A 12,718-nucleotide genomic window follows, 5' to 3' on the forward strand; every position below is an offset into this window, starting at 1 on the left:
GTTAGGTGGTGGTGTTAGTGGTGGTGGTAGTGGTGTTAGTGGTGGTGGGAGTGGTGGTGTTAGTGGTGGTGGTAGTGGTGGTGGTGGTAGTGGTGGTGTTAGTGGTGGTGGTAGTAGTGGTGGTGGTAGTGGTGGTGTTAGTGGTGGTGGTAGTGGTGGTGTTAGTGGTGGTGGTAGTGGTGGTGGTAGTGGTGGTAGTGGTGGTGGTAGTGGTGGTGTTAGTGGTGGTGGTAGTGGTGGTGTTAGTGTGATGTATCCTGCAGTAACGCTACATCCTGTTACTCTCCTACTGAGACACATCAGCACACAGTCTGGATCTGGCATCGAGTGAAGAGACTTAAAGCCAACATTTCACTGCCAAGAGACTTTTTTTACTCCAAACAGTAGCAGCCAAATACATTATTGACATTGTGAGGGCACATTAAAATTATTTTCCTAGCGTCACTTTTGAAGAACCCTTTGCCCTGACCCCTCCCCCCCCACCCAACACACACACACACACACACACACACGCACACACACGGTCATACAGAATGTATCTCTCTAATCATAACCGCAGACGAGAGATGAGGTTTTCTCTTTGGAATCTGGATGATAGTAATTCCAAGACAATTATGGTTTCGAATGAGTCTGGGTCTAGCCTTACTGAGTATTAGACACAGTCACGCTTTTAGTGTTAATGTATAAGCAAACCGACACAAATCTCTTCATAACCACACTCCCCTGATGATCCCACTAAGCTGGCTTTGCTTCCTTGATGCTGTGGACTTGTAACAGATGGCAGTTACCAGTTTCAGTGATGAATAATCGCCTTCCTTCCAGTGCTGATAAAAGTTGTGATGATATAAAAAGATGTTTCAAGTTGTACGTCTGCAGAGAGGATCTTAGATCATGGCTGGGGTTCAGACGCATTCTGTTGCTTCCTGCTTAGAAAGTAATACTTAAGGCTTCAGAGACACGCCAGGCTGCTGTCCCAGACGCCGAGGGACGCCATGGCCAACACGAGCTGGACGCAGAGCAGCAGAGGCAGCAGAGGCAGCAGCAGCAGGCCAACCTGCTCACTCACAGATCCTCAATCTTACCTCGTCTGACTGTGTTGTCCTTCCTGACAATGGAGCCCTTCTTCAGCTTTGAAGACTTTGGCAGATGTCGCCCAAAAAAAACACACTCCTGCATAACTGTCTGTTTTTTTCTAGTAAGTTCTGAATAGCTGAGAGGAAGCGAAGCCTCTGTGTGTCTCAGTGAAACGGAGTAGCGTTCAGCGAGACGCACTCAGGCTTGATACTCTTTGACCCCAATTTGGAGCACCTGCAAAAAATCCAAACTTTGGGAGTTTACAGTCTCTTAATTGGATGGAAAATGGTCCTGTGAACTTTTGGCAACTGGCTTAATTCAGATCTGTTACAAATTACTGCTAAATAGGGGAACCTTTTTTTTTATTTTCCTCCACATGTGCTTACAACCCAGCAATGACATCATGGTGCTCTCGCTGTGCAGACGCTGGTGGAAGTGAAACCGCACCAAAATTGAGTTGCCTGAGCTAATTTAGAGAAAAGTAAAAGCCTGCTCTCTGGTTACTTTAAGCACCACATTTGATATGGAAGGGGCGGCTTTGAAGGAGAGGCCAGAGAGGCAGACTCCTGCCCTCCGTGTGCAGTAACGAGTGCTGGCGGCACCCAGCAGCAGTCTTTTATTATATTACGGACACACACGGACCTCTTCCAGTGTGTGTGTGTGTGTGTGTGTGTGTGTGCTTTAACAAAAGTTCCAGGACACCCTCACACCTACACTAGCATATGTGCTGCTGGTTTCCTGTGAGTGCGAGGACTGGGTTTGGGTTTGTTTTTCTATGATTCTAAGGCAGGACTCTTGGGCTTCTTGCTGCTGATCTGCTAGGATAATTTTACTTGTCACGTCCAGCTCTGTTCTGGTCATTGATGGGTTTTATTTAAGAAAGATTGTGCAGGTCTCCACCAGCTTTACAGTGTCATTAAACACCAGAGCTGAATACTGGCTGGATTACGTGCCAGGATCAGCCTTTCTCTGTTTCCCCTTTCCGTAATTCTTCTGAACAACTAAATGTAATTGCCTTTTATTCCGTAAAGGCTGATGTCATGCTTTTATGTCATATCCTGTGTTATGAACAGGAGATAATACAGCGACACAACAAGCTGAGTCACACTCTGTGGCTGGAGAACTGATTTCATTCCAACATCTGTATAAGTGTAGAAGTGAAAGCATGTTTGTGGAGGTTCAGCCTGTTTGTGTTGTACCCTGAACTGCTGATGACTCTGTGTGGGTTTGTAAAGGATGTGATGGATGCAGGAGGGTAAAATGCCTCGTGTCCACGTCGAGGCCTGAGCCATGTTTCATTAGCATTTCATTTCTCTCTGAAAATCAATGTCAGCGTCTCAAGGCAGGATGCAGCAGATGTTATTGTCGTTTCTCCTACTGATTTTTCCACAACGAAGAGAAAAGAACAGAAAATTGTGTTTTCTTTATTGCAAATGTAAATTTTATGAACTGTAGAGATTTTTTTTGCTATATTTGTATTTTTAATACAAAATTTGTCCTATATGTTTATTTTTCTGACTTCTTTATCAGATCAGGAAATAAAAACATTTTATATTTTCAAACATTACATTTCCAGCAAAAATGAAATGCTACAGAAAAAATGCTTGTATCTCATGAAGCAAGTCAAAGTCAGATCTGTCAAACTGTAGATATAAAATAATTACCAATGATTTCTTTATGAAACTGGACAAACTGTACCTGAGGCTACTGAAGTATTTTGCCTGAAACATGCCAGACACTTTGTGCTGTTTACTGAGTGTCACACTGAGTGTTTTTTTTAAATAGAATTTCATTATTTTTAACAGCATTTCTTTACAAGACTTTTGAACAGAATTGAATAGAATTGTTTTTATGTGAACATTGTAAACATCACATCCCACCAAAAAAAAAACTAACTGCATGTTTTGTGTTGCCATGTCTGTCACATTTCACCACAATTGTTCCAACGAAGAGTTTTTCCCTCACCTTTCTGTTCCCTTTCAGCCTTTTTTAGATGATGTGAGACCCTCTGATTTATTCCCCCCAAAACCTTCCTGCCCTGGCTCAGAGATAATCCCCACCCCAGCTGTGAGGTCCCCCCCTTGGCTGTAAATCTAAGCTCTTAAATCCTTACCTGGATGTTATTCAGAGAGTGCACTTCTAACAGGAAGCTGGAGGAGGAGACGGTTAGGAGAGAGCTGATGTGATCCCTGAGCTTTTATCCCAGCTGGAGAAATCACCTCACAGCACCTAATCACGTATAGCTTTAACAACACGTTCCTCACCTTCATGTCCTCTAACACAGAGTGTTGATGTTGTTCAGGAACCAGCTCTTCACTCTGACTGAGTCTCTCTAGGATACTTCATGGCTTACAGGAAGGTGAGTCTTAATGAATCATGCAGAGGGTCTGGAAGGACAGGAAGTAAGGGTTTTATGACATCCTTGCTCAATTGTTTGTTTTGCTTTTGTGCTTTGCAACTCATCTTTCAGCTTTTTTCTGTTTGACTAGAAACTAGCTGTACTTCATAATTCCTTCCAACCAGGAAAAAAACATCTCCTGAACTCAGAATCTCAGCTTGGGAACTCAGGATAGAAGTCTGTGTTCAGTAAGTGATGTCAAATCAACATGGCCGCTCACTTCATGAACACTAATAAAAGTTTTTTTTTAATGCATTACTTTGTTTAATCACATTTGATTGGATAGCAGCTGCTGGGATGAGAAACAGGATTATTCAGCTGATTGATGAATGTTTCCTGTTTCTGATTGAAAGCTGTACTATGAGCACAGAGGCATGGAGCTGATACTGAAGCAGCTGCTGGAGTTTAAGTAGATAACGTTTTATAACATCGAGTGCCATTTTAGTCTGATAATAATTGTAATCTGTTATATTTTAATCGTAGTGGAACTGTCATGAAGCTATTTCATGGCAGCATTATTAGAAATACTTGAATATGTCAGGTTTATTTTGCAGATCAGGAAGAAGCTCATGTTGTTGATTTTGTATTTCTGATTTCATCACTGCCAGCACAACACCTGACCTTCTTCTGAATCAGAAGCTGTGAGTGTGACTAACATCAAGTGCAACACACAGGTGTTGATATTAAGCTGCTTTCAGACTGCAGTCAGGTCAGCTGCACGTGTACACGGCTATTTACAATAACTACACTTCAGAGGGGAAAACAGGCTCCTGCTCTCCAGCTTTAGTAAGAACTCTAATGTGTTAGATGCTCACCTCACACGAGCGCTGTATGGCATGCTGTGGATTGTTCACATGCTGGCCTGATGAAACAAGGCTGCAGGTCGGATTTGTCTCTCTGGCCTTGTGTTTGATAAGTGCTCCATTACAGGCGAAAAATATACATCACAGCTAGCTGGCTATACCCTGTTGCTACCAAAAGACGAACATGGAGGGTATGTCCCAGTATCTGATCTAATCACCAATTACAGCCTTCAGCTTCCAGGACCTCGGAACTTGGATTACAAAAAAACTCATGAAAAGTAGAGAATGTTTTCAGGACCAGGCAAAGCTCATCTGTTGCACATTAACTGGAGTGCAGTGGGGTGCAGTGAGCTGGAGAGGGTTGGAGAGGGGTGGAGTGGGGGCCAAACTAACAGTTTAATTTCTAAATGTCTATAATTACAGTTCTGTTAAGGAAAAGCCCCATTTCAGCCCATTAGGACTGATGCTGTAGGAGCTGATCACTGATGTCATAAGGGTGCAAGGTCATATAACTGACTGATTCGTGTCCCCTAAAGGAAAAAGCAGATCTAAAATCAGATCATGATGCTCCATGTGCTACAACCAGATATAAAGATTTACTATGACTTTATTTGGTGACCATGAAGATTACTGTTATTCGTGCAATTAACTGGATTTAATGACCTAATGATTGAATACTTTACTAATATATAAACCCTCATTTAATCATTACTTAATTGTTGCAATTACAATACATCTGCAGTTTCCTAAACCACTTAATGCAATCCAAGCTATTCAACTGAATTAGTTTCAAAATGTATTATTTTTCTCAAGATTATAACGTGGATTTATTTTTAAGTATTTGTGTTGTTTGAAAATTTATTATTTTTGACTAACTGAGAAAAAAATATTTCTCATTAAATTTATTCACAGGCACTATGCATTGCTCTTAAAGTGTAAATGAAGGATGAGATGAATTGTGTAAATGAATTAATGTTATTAATTTCAAATATTAAATTGGTGTATTTTTAGTGACTTCACTGAGGAAAGGTAGTCTAAAAAAAAGAGAGAAAACAGAAGAATAAATTTGCAGGATTAACATAAATATGAGACAGAGCAATGAGAGCAAGAGAACTCTCAACAATTATAGAAATTTACTGCAGTCATAAACCTTTATGGAAATCCAACACCTGATGTATAGCTAAACGAAATACAGTTCATATCGAAGGCAATCAATCTGGCCATCTTAAGAGAGCCGTGAGGCCTGTGCTGAAACAAGCTCTGCTCTGGAGGTCTCTGGAGGGCTTTTAAAGCCAGTATCACACCAGAGGTGGTCTGGTTGAAGGCTATGTGCTAAATGGGAGGCAGATGCTTGTGACCACCCGTCCCGCCTGTTCCCTCCAATACAACTCGTTCTAAAGCTGTCACTGTCCTAAACCTCTCTGATAAGTCACTGTGCATGTCACACCAGTTCCTGCTGTGAACATGATGGTGGAATATGGACCTTTGCTCCCATGAGAAGCTCTCGGGTCACAGATCAGGTTTTATCACTTCTGTGGAAGGTACTGGACACATTATATGAAATAAAATCCTTGGATAATAAATTTCAATGACTAGGAATAACAATGACGGTCAGTCCATGTGAGAAAATCAGTTCCTTCTCAGGTTCTAGTCTGAAGGTTAAACACTGTCCATCTATTCAGACTGGAGCTCAGGTGACTGACACAGTGACAGTCCAGGAGACAGGAGAGGAAATGAGGTTGCAGTGTGAATAACATCTCTCATTCATACAGTCTGAACCAACACGGTCTCGCTCCAGGCCAAGGATCTGCTCATTGCTCCACACTGTATATCTTCAGCTGGGCTGAAATGTACATTGACCCCTGCACCATCATCCCTCCACCCCTCCACCCCATAGCTGATGATTCAGACAGCATTTAAGAGCGGAGGAGAAAATCTGTAGAATCTCCAATGTCGCATGGAATGTCATAAATGGAGGTTACTTGGCCATTCTACAGCTCCACTGGGCTCAACAATGTCAATTACTTTTGTTTGCCCTCATACTGACCCTTCCAGTGCAACTGACCCTCAGTCTGTCAACACACTCAGTGAGCAAACAGCTGACTTGTTAAACCAGTGCTGAGGTACAGATGGCCAGACAGCGAAATTATCAGTACACAATCATTACACACTCAGTACACACTCAAAACACAATCAAAACACACTCAGTAAACAATCAGTACACACTCAATACACAATCAGTACACACTCAGTACACAATCAGTACACACTCAATACACAATCAGTACACAATCAGTACACACTCAAAACACAATCAAAACACACTCAGTACACAATCAGTACACACTCAATACACAATCAGTACACAATCAGTACACACTCAAAACACAATCAAAACACACTCAGTAAACAATCAGTACACACTCAATACACAATCAGTACACACTCAGTACACAATCAGTACACACTCAATACACAATCAGTACACAATCAGTACACACTCAAAACACAATCAAAACACACTCAGTAAACAATCAGTACACACTCAATACACAATCAGTACACACTCAGTAAACAATCAGTACACACTCAATACACAATCAGTACACACTCAGTACACAATCAGTACACACTCAATACACAATCAGTACACACTCAGTACACAATCAGTACACACTCAATACACAATCAGTACACACTCAGTACACAATCAGTACACACTCAATACACAATCAGTACACACTCAGTACACAATCAGTACACACTCAATACACAATCAGTACACAATCAGTACACAATCAGTACACACTCAATACACAATCAGTACACAATCAGTACACACTCAATACAAAATCAGTACACAATCAGCACACACTCAATACACAATCAAAACACACTCAGTAAACAATCAGTACACACTCAGTACACAATCAGTACACACTCAGTACACAATCAGCACACACTCAGAACACAATCAGTACACACTCAATACACACTCAGTAAACAATCAAAACACACTCAGTAAACAATCAAAACACACTCAGTAAACAATCAAAACACACTCAGTACACAATCAGTACACACTCAGTACACAATCAGTACACACTCAGTACACACTCAGTACACAATCAGTACACACTCAGTACACAATCAGTACACACTCAGTACACAATCAGCACACAATCAGTACACAATCAGTACACACTCAGTACACACTCAAAACACAATCAAAACACACTCAGTACACAATCAGTACACACTCAATACACAATCAGTACACACTCAGTACACAATCAGTACACACTCAATACACAATCAGTACACAATCAGTACACACTCAAAACACAATCAAAACACACTCAGTAAACAATCAGTACACACTCAATACACAATCAGTACACACTCAGTAAACAATCAGTACACACTCAATACACAATCAGTACACAATCAGTACACACTCAAAACACAATCAAAACACACTCAGTAAACAATCAGTACACACTCAATACACAATCAGTACACACTCAGTAAACAATCAGTACACACTCAATACACAATCAGTACACACTCAGTACACAATCAGTACACAATCAGTACACAATCAGTACACACTCAATACACAATCAGTACACACTCAGTACACAATCAGTACACACTCAATACACAATCAGTACACAATCAGTACACACTCAAAACACAATCAAAACACACTCAGTAAACAATCAGTACACACTCAATACACAATCAGTACACACTCAGTAAACAATCAGTACACACTCAATACACAATCAGTACACACTCAGTACACAATCAGTACACACTCAGTACACAATCAGTACACACTCAGTACACAATCAGTACACACTCAATAAACAATCAGTACACAATCAGTACACACTCAATACAAAATCAGTACACAATCAGCACACACTCAATACACAATCAAAACACACTCAGTAAACAATCAAAACACACTCAGTACACAATCAGTACACACTCAGTACACACTCAATACACAATCAGTACACAATCAGTACACACTCAAAACACAATCAAAACACACTCAGTAAACAATCAGTACACACTCAATACACAATCAGTACACACTCAGTAAACAATCAGTACACACTCAATACACAATCAGTACACACTCAGTACACAATCAGTACACAATCAGTACACAATCAGTACACACTCAATACACAATCAGTACACACTCAGTACACAATCAGTACACACTCAATACACAATCAGTACACAATCAGTACACACTCAAAACACAATCAAAACACACTCAGTAAACAATCAGTACACACTCAATACACAATCAGTACACACTCAGTAAACAATCAGTACACACTCAATACACAATCAGTACACACTCAGTACACAATCAGTACACACTCAGTACACAATCAGTACACACTCAGTACACAATCAGTACACACTCAATAAACAATCAGTACACAATCAGTACACACTCAATACAAAATCAGTACACAATCAGCACACACTCAATACACAATCAAAACACACTCAGTAAACAATCAAAACACACTCAGTACACAATCAGTACACACTCAGTACACACTCAATACACAATCAGTACACAATCAGTACACACTCAAAACACAATCAAAACACACTCAGTAAACAATCAGTACACACTCAATACACAATCAGTACACACTCAGTAAACAATCAGTACACACTCAATACACAATCAGTACACACTCAGTACACAATCAGTACACAATCAGTACACAATCAGTACACACTCAATACACAATCAGTACACACTCAGTACACAATCAGTACACACTCAATACACAATCAGTACACAATCAGTACACACTCAAAACACAATCAAAACACACTCAGTAAACAATCAGTACACACTCAATACACAATCAGTACACACTCAGTAAACAATCAGTACACACTCAATACACAATCAGTACACACTCAGTACACAATCAGTACACACTCAGTACACAATCAGTACACACTCAATAAACAATCAGTACACAATCAGTACACACTCAATACAAAATCAGTACACAATCAGCACACACTCAATACACAATCAAAACACACTCAGTAAACAATCAAAACACACTCAGTACACAATCAGTACACACTCAGTACACAATCAGTACACACTCAGTACACAATCAGCACACACTCAGAACACAATCAGTACACACTCAATACACACTCAGTAAACAATCAAAACACACTCAGTAAACAATCAAAACACACTCAGTAAACAATCAAAACACACTCAGTACACAATCAGTACACACTCAGTACACAATCAGTACACACTCAGTACACACTCAGTACACAATCAGTACACACTCAGTACACAATCAGTACACACTCAGTACACAATCAGCACACAATCAGTACACAATCAGTACACACTCAGTACACACTCAAAACACAATCAAAACACACTCAGTACACAATCAGTACACACTCAGTACACAATCAGTACACAATCAGTACACACTCAATACACAATCAAAACACACTCAGTACACAATCAGTACACACTCAGTACACAATCAGCACACACTCAGTACACAATCAGTACACACTCAATACACAATCACAACACACTCAGTACACAATCAGTACACACTCAGTAAACAATCAAAACACACTCAGTACACAATCAGTACACACTCAATACACAATCAGCACACACTCAGTACACAATCAGTACACACTCAATACACAATCACAACACACTCAGTACACAATCAGTACACAATTAGTATACACTCAATACACAATCAGTACACACTCAGTACACACTCAATACACAATCAGTACACACTCAGTACACAATCAGTACACAATCAAAACACACTCAGTACACAATGAAAACACACTCAGTACACACTCAGTACACAATCAAAACACAATCAGTACACAATCAGCACACACTCAATACACAATCAGTACTCAATCAGTACACAATCATTACACACTCAAATCACACTTAATACACAATCAGTACACACTCAGTACACAATCAGCACACAATCAGTACACTGTACACAATCAAAACACACTCAGTACACAATCAGTACACACTCAGTACACACATAGTACACACTCAGTACACAATCAGTACACACTCAGTACACACTCAGTACACACTCAGTACACAATCAACACATACTCAGTACACAATCAGTACACACTCAGTACACACTCAGTACACACTCAGTACACAATCAAAACACACTCAGTACACAATAAGCACACACTCAGTACACAATAAGCACACACTCAGTACACAATAAGCACACACTCAGTACACAATCAGTACACACTCAATACACAATCAGTACACACTCAGTACACACTCAGTACACACTCAGTACACAATCAGTACACACTCAGCACACACTCGGTACATAATCAGTACACAATCAGTACACAATCAGTACACACTCAGCACACACTCAGTACACAATCAGTACACACTCAGTACACACTCAGTACACACTCAGTACACAATCAAAACACAATCAGTACACAATCAGCATACACTCAGTACACAATCAGCACACACTCAGCACACACTCAGTACAAAATCAGCACACACTCAGTACACAATCATTACACACTCAGTACACAATCAGTACACACTCAGTACACACTCAGTACACAATCATTACACACTCAGTACACAATCAGCACACACTCAGTACACACTCAGTACATAATCAGTACACAATCAGTACACAATCAGTACACACTCAGTACATAATCAGTACACAATCAGCACACAATCAGTACACAATCAGCACACACTCAGTACACAATCAGTACACATTCAGTACACAATCAGCACACACTCAGTACACAATCAGTACACACTCAGTACACACTCAGTACACAATCAGTACACAATCAGTACACACTCAGTACACAATCAGTACACACTCAGTACACAATCAGCACACAATCAGTACACAATCAGTACACACTCAGTACACAATCAGTACACAATCAGTACACACTCAGTACACAATCAGTACACACTCAGTACACACTCAGTACATAATCAGTACACACTCAGTACACAATCAGTACACACTCAGTACACAATCAGCACACACTCAGTACACAATCAGTACACATTCAGTACACAATCAGTATACAATCAGCACACACTCAGTACACATTCAGTACACAATCAGCACACACTCAGTACAGAATCAGTACACACTCAGTACACACTCAGTACACAATCAGTACACACTCAGTACACACTCAGTACACAATCAAAACACAATCAGTACACAATCAGCACATACTCAATACACAATCAGTACTCAATCAGTACACAATCATTACACACTCAATACACACTCAATACACACTTAATACACAATCAGTACACACTCAGTACACAATCAGCACACAATCAGTACACAGTACACAATCAAAACACACTCAGTACACAATCAGTACACACTCAGTACACACATAGTACACAATCAGTACACAATCAGTACACACTCAGTACACACTCAGTACACACTCAGTACACAATCAGTACACAATCAGTACACAATCAGCACACAATCATTACACAATCAGCACACACTCAGTACACACTCAGTACACAATCAGCACACACTCAGTACACACTCAGTACACAATCAGTACACAATCAGTACACACTCAGCACACACTCAGTACACACTCAGTACACAATCAGCACACACTCAGTACACACTCAGTACACAATCAGTTCACAATCAGTACACAATCAGTACACACTCAGCACACACTCGGTACATAATCAGCACACACTCAGTACACACTCAGTACACAATCAGCACACACTCAGTACACACTCAGTACACAATCAGCACACACTCAGTACACAATCATTACACACTCAGTACACAATCAGTACACACTCAGTACACACTCAGTACACAATCATTACACACTCAGTACACAATCAGCACACACTCAGTACACACTCAGTACACAATCAGTACACAATCAGTACACACTCAGTACATAATCAGTACACAATCAGTACACAATCAGCACACAATCAGTACACAATCAGCACACACTCAGTACACAATCAGTACACATTCAGTACACAATCAGCACACACTCAGTACACAATCAGTACACACTCAGTACACACTCAGTACACAATCAGTACACAATCAGTACACACTCAGTACACAATCAGTACACACTCAGTACACAATCAGCACACAATCAGTACACAATCAGTACACACTCTGTACACAATCAGTACACAATCAGTACACACTCAGTACACAATCAGTACACACTCAGTACACACTCAGTACATAATCAGTACACACTCAGTACACAATCAGTACACACTCAGTACACAATCAGCACACACTCAGTACACAATCAGTACACA

This window comes from Hemibagrus wyckioides, linkage group LG24, assembly GCF_019097595.1.
Source record: "Hemibagrus wyckioides isolate EC202008001 linkage group LG24, SWU_Hwy_1.0, whole genome shotgun sequence".
NCBI classification, from domain to species: Eukaryota; Metazoa; Chordata; class Actinopteri; order Siluriformes; family Bagridae; genus Hemibagrus; species Hemibagrus wyckioides.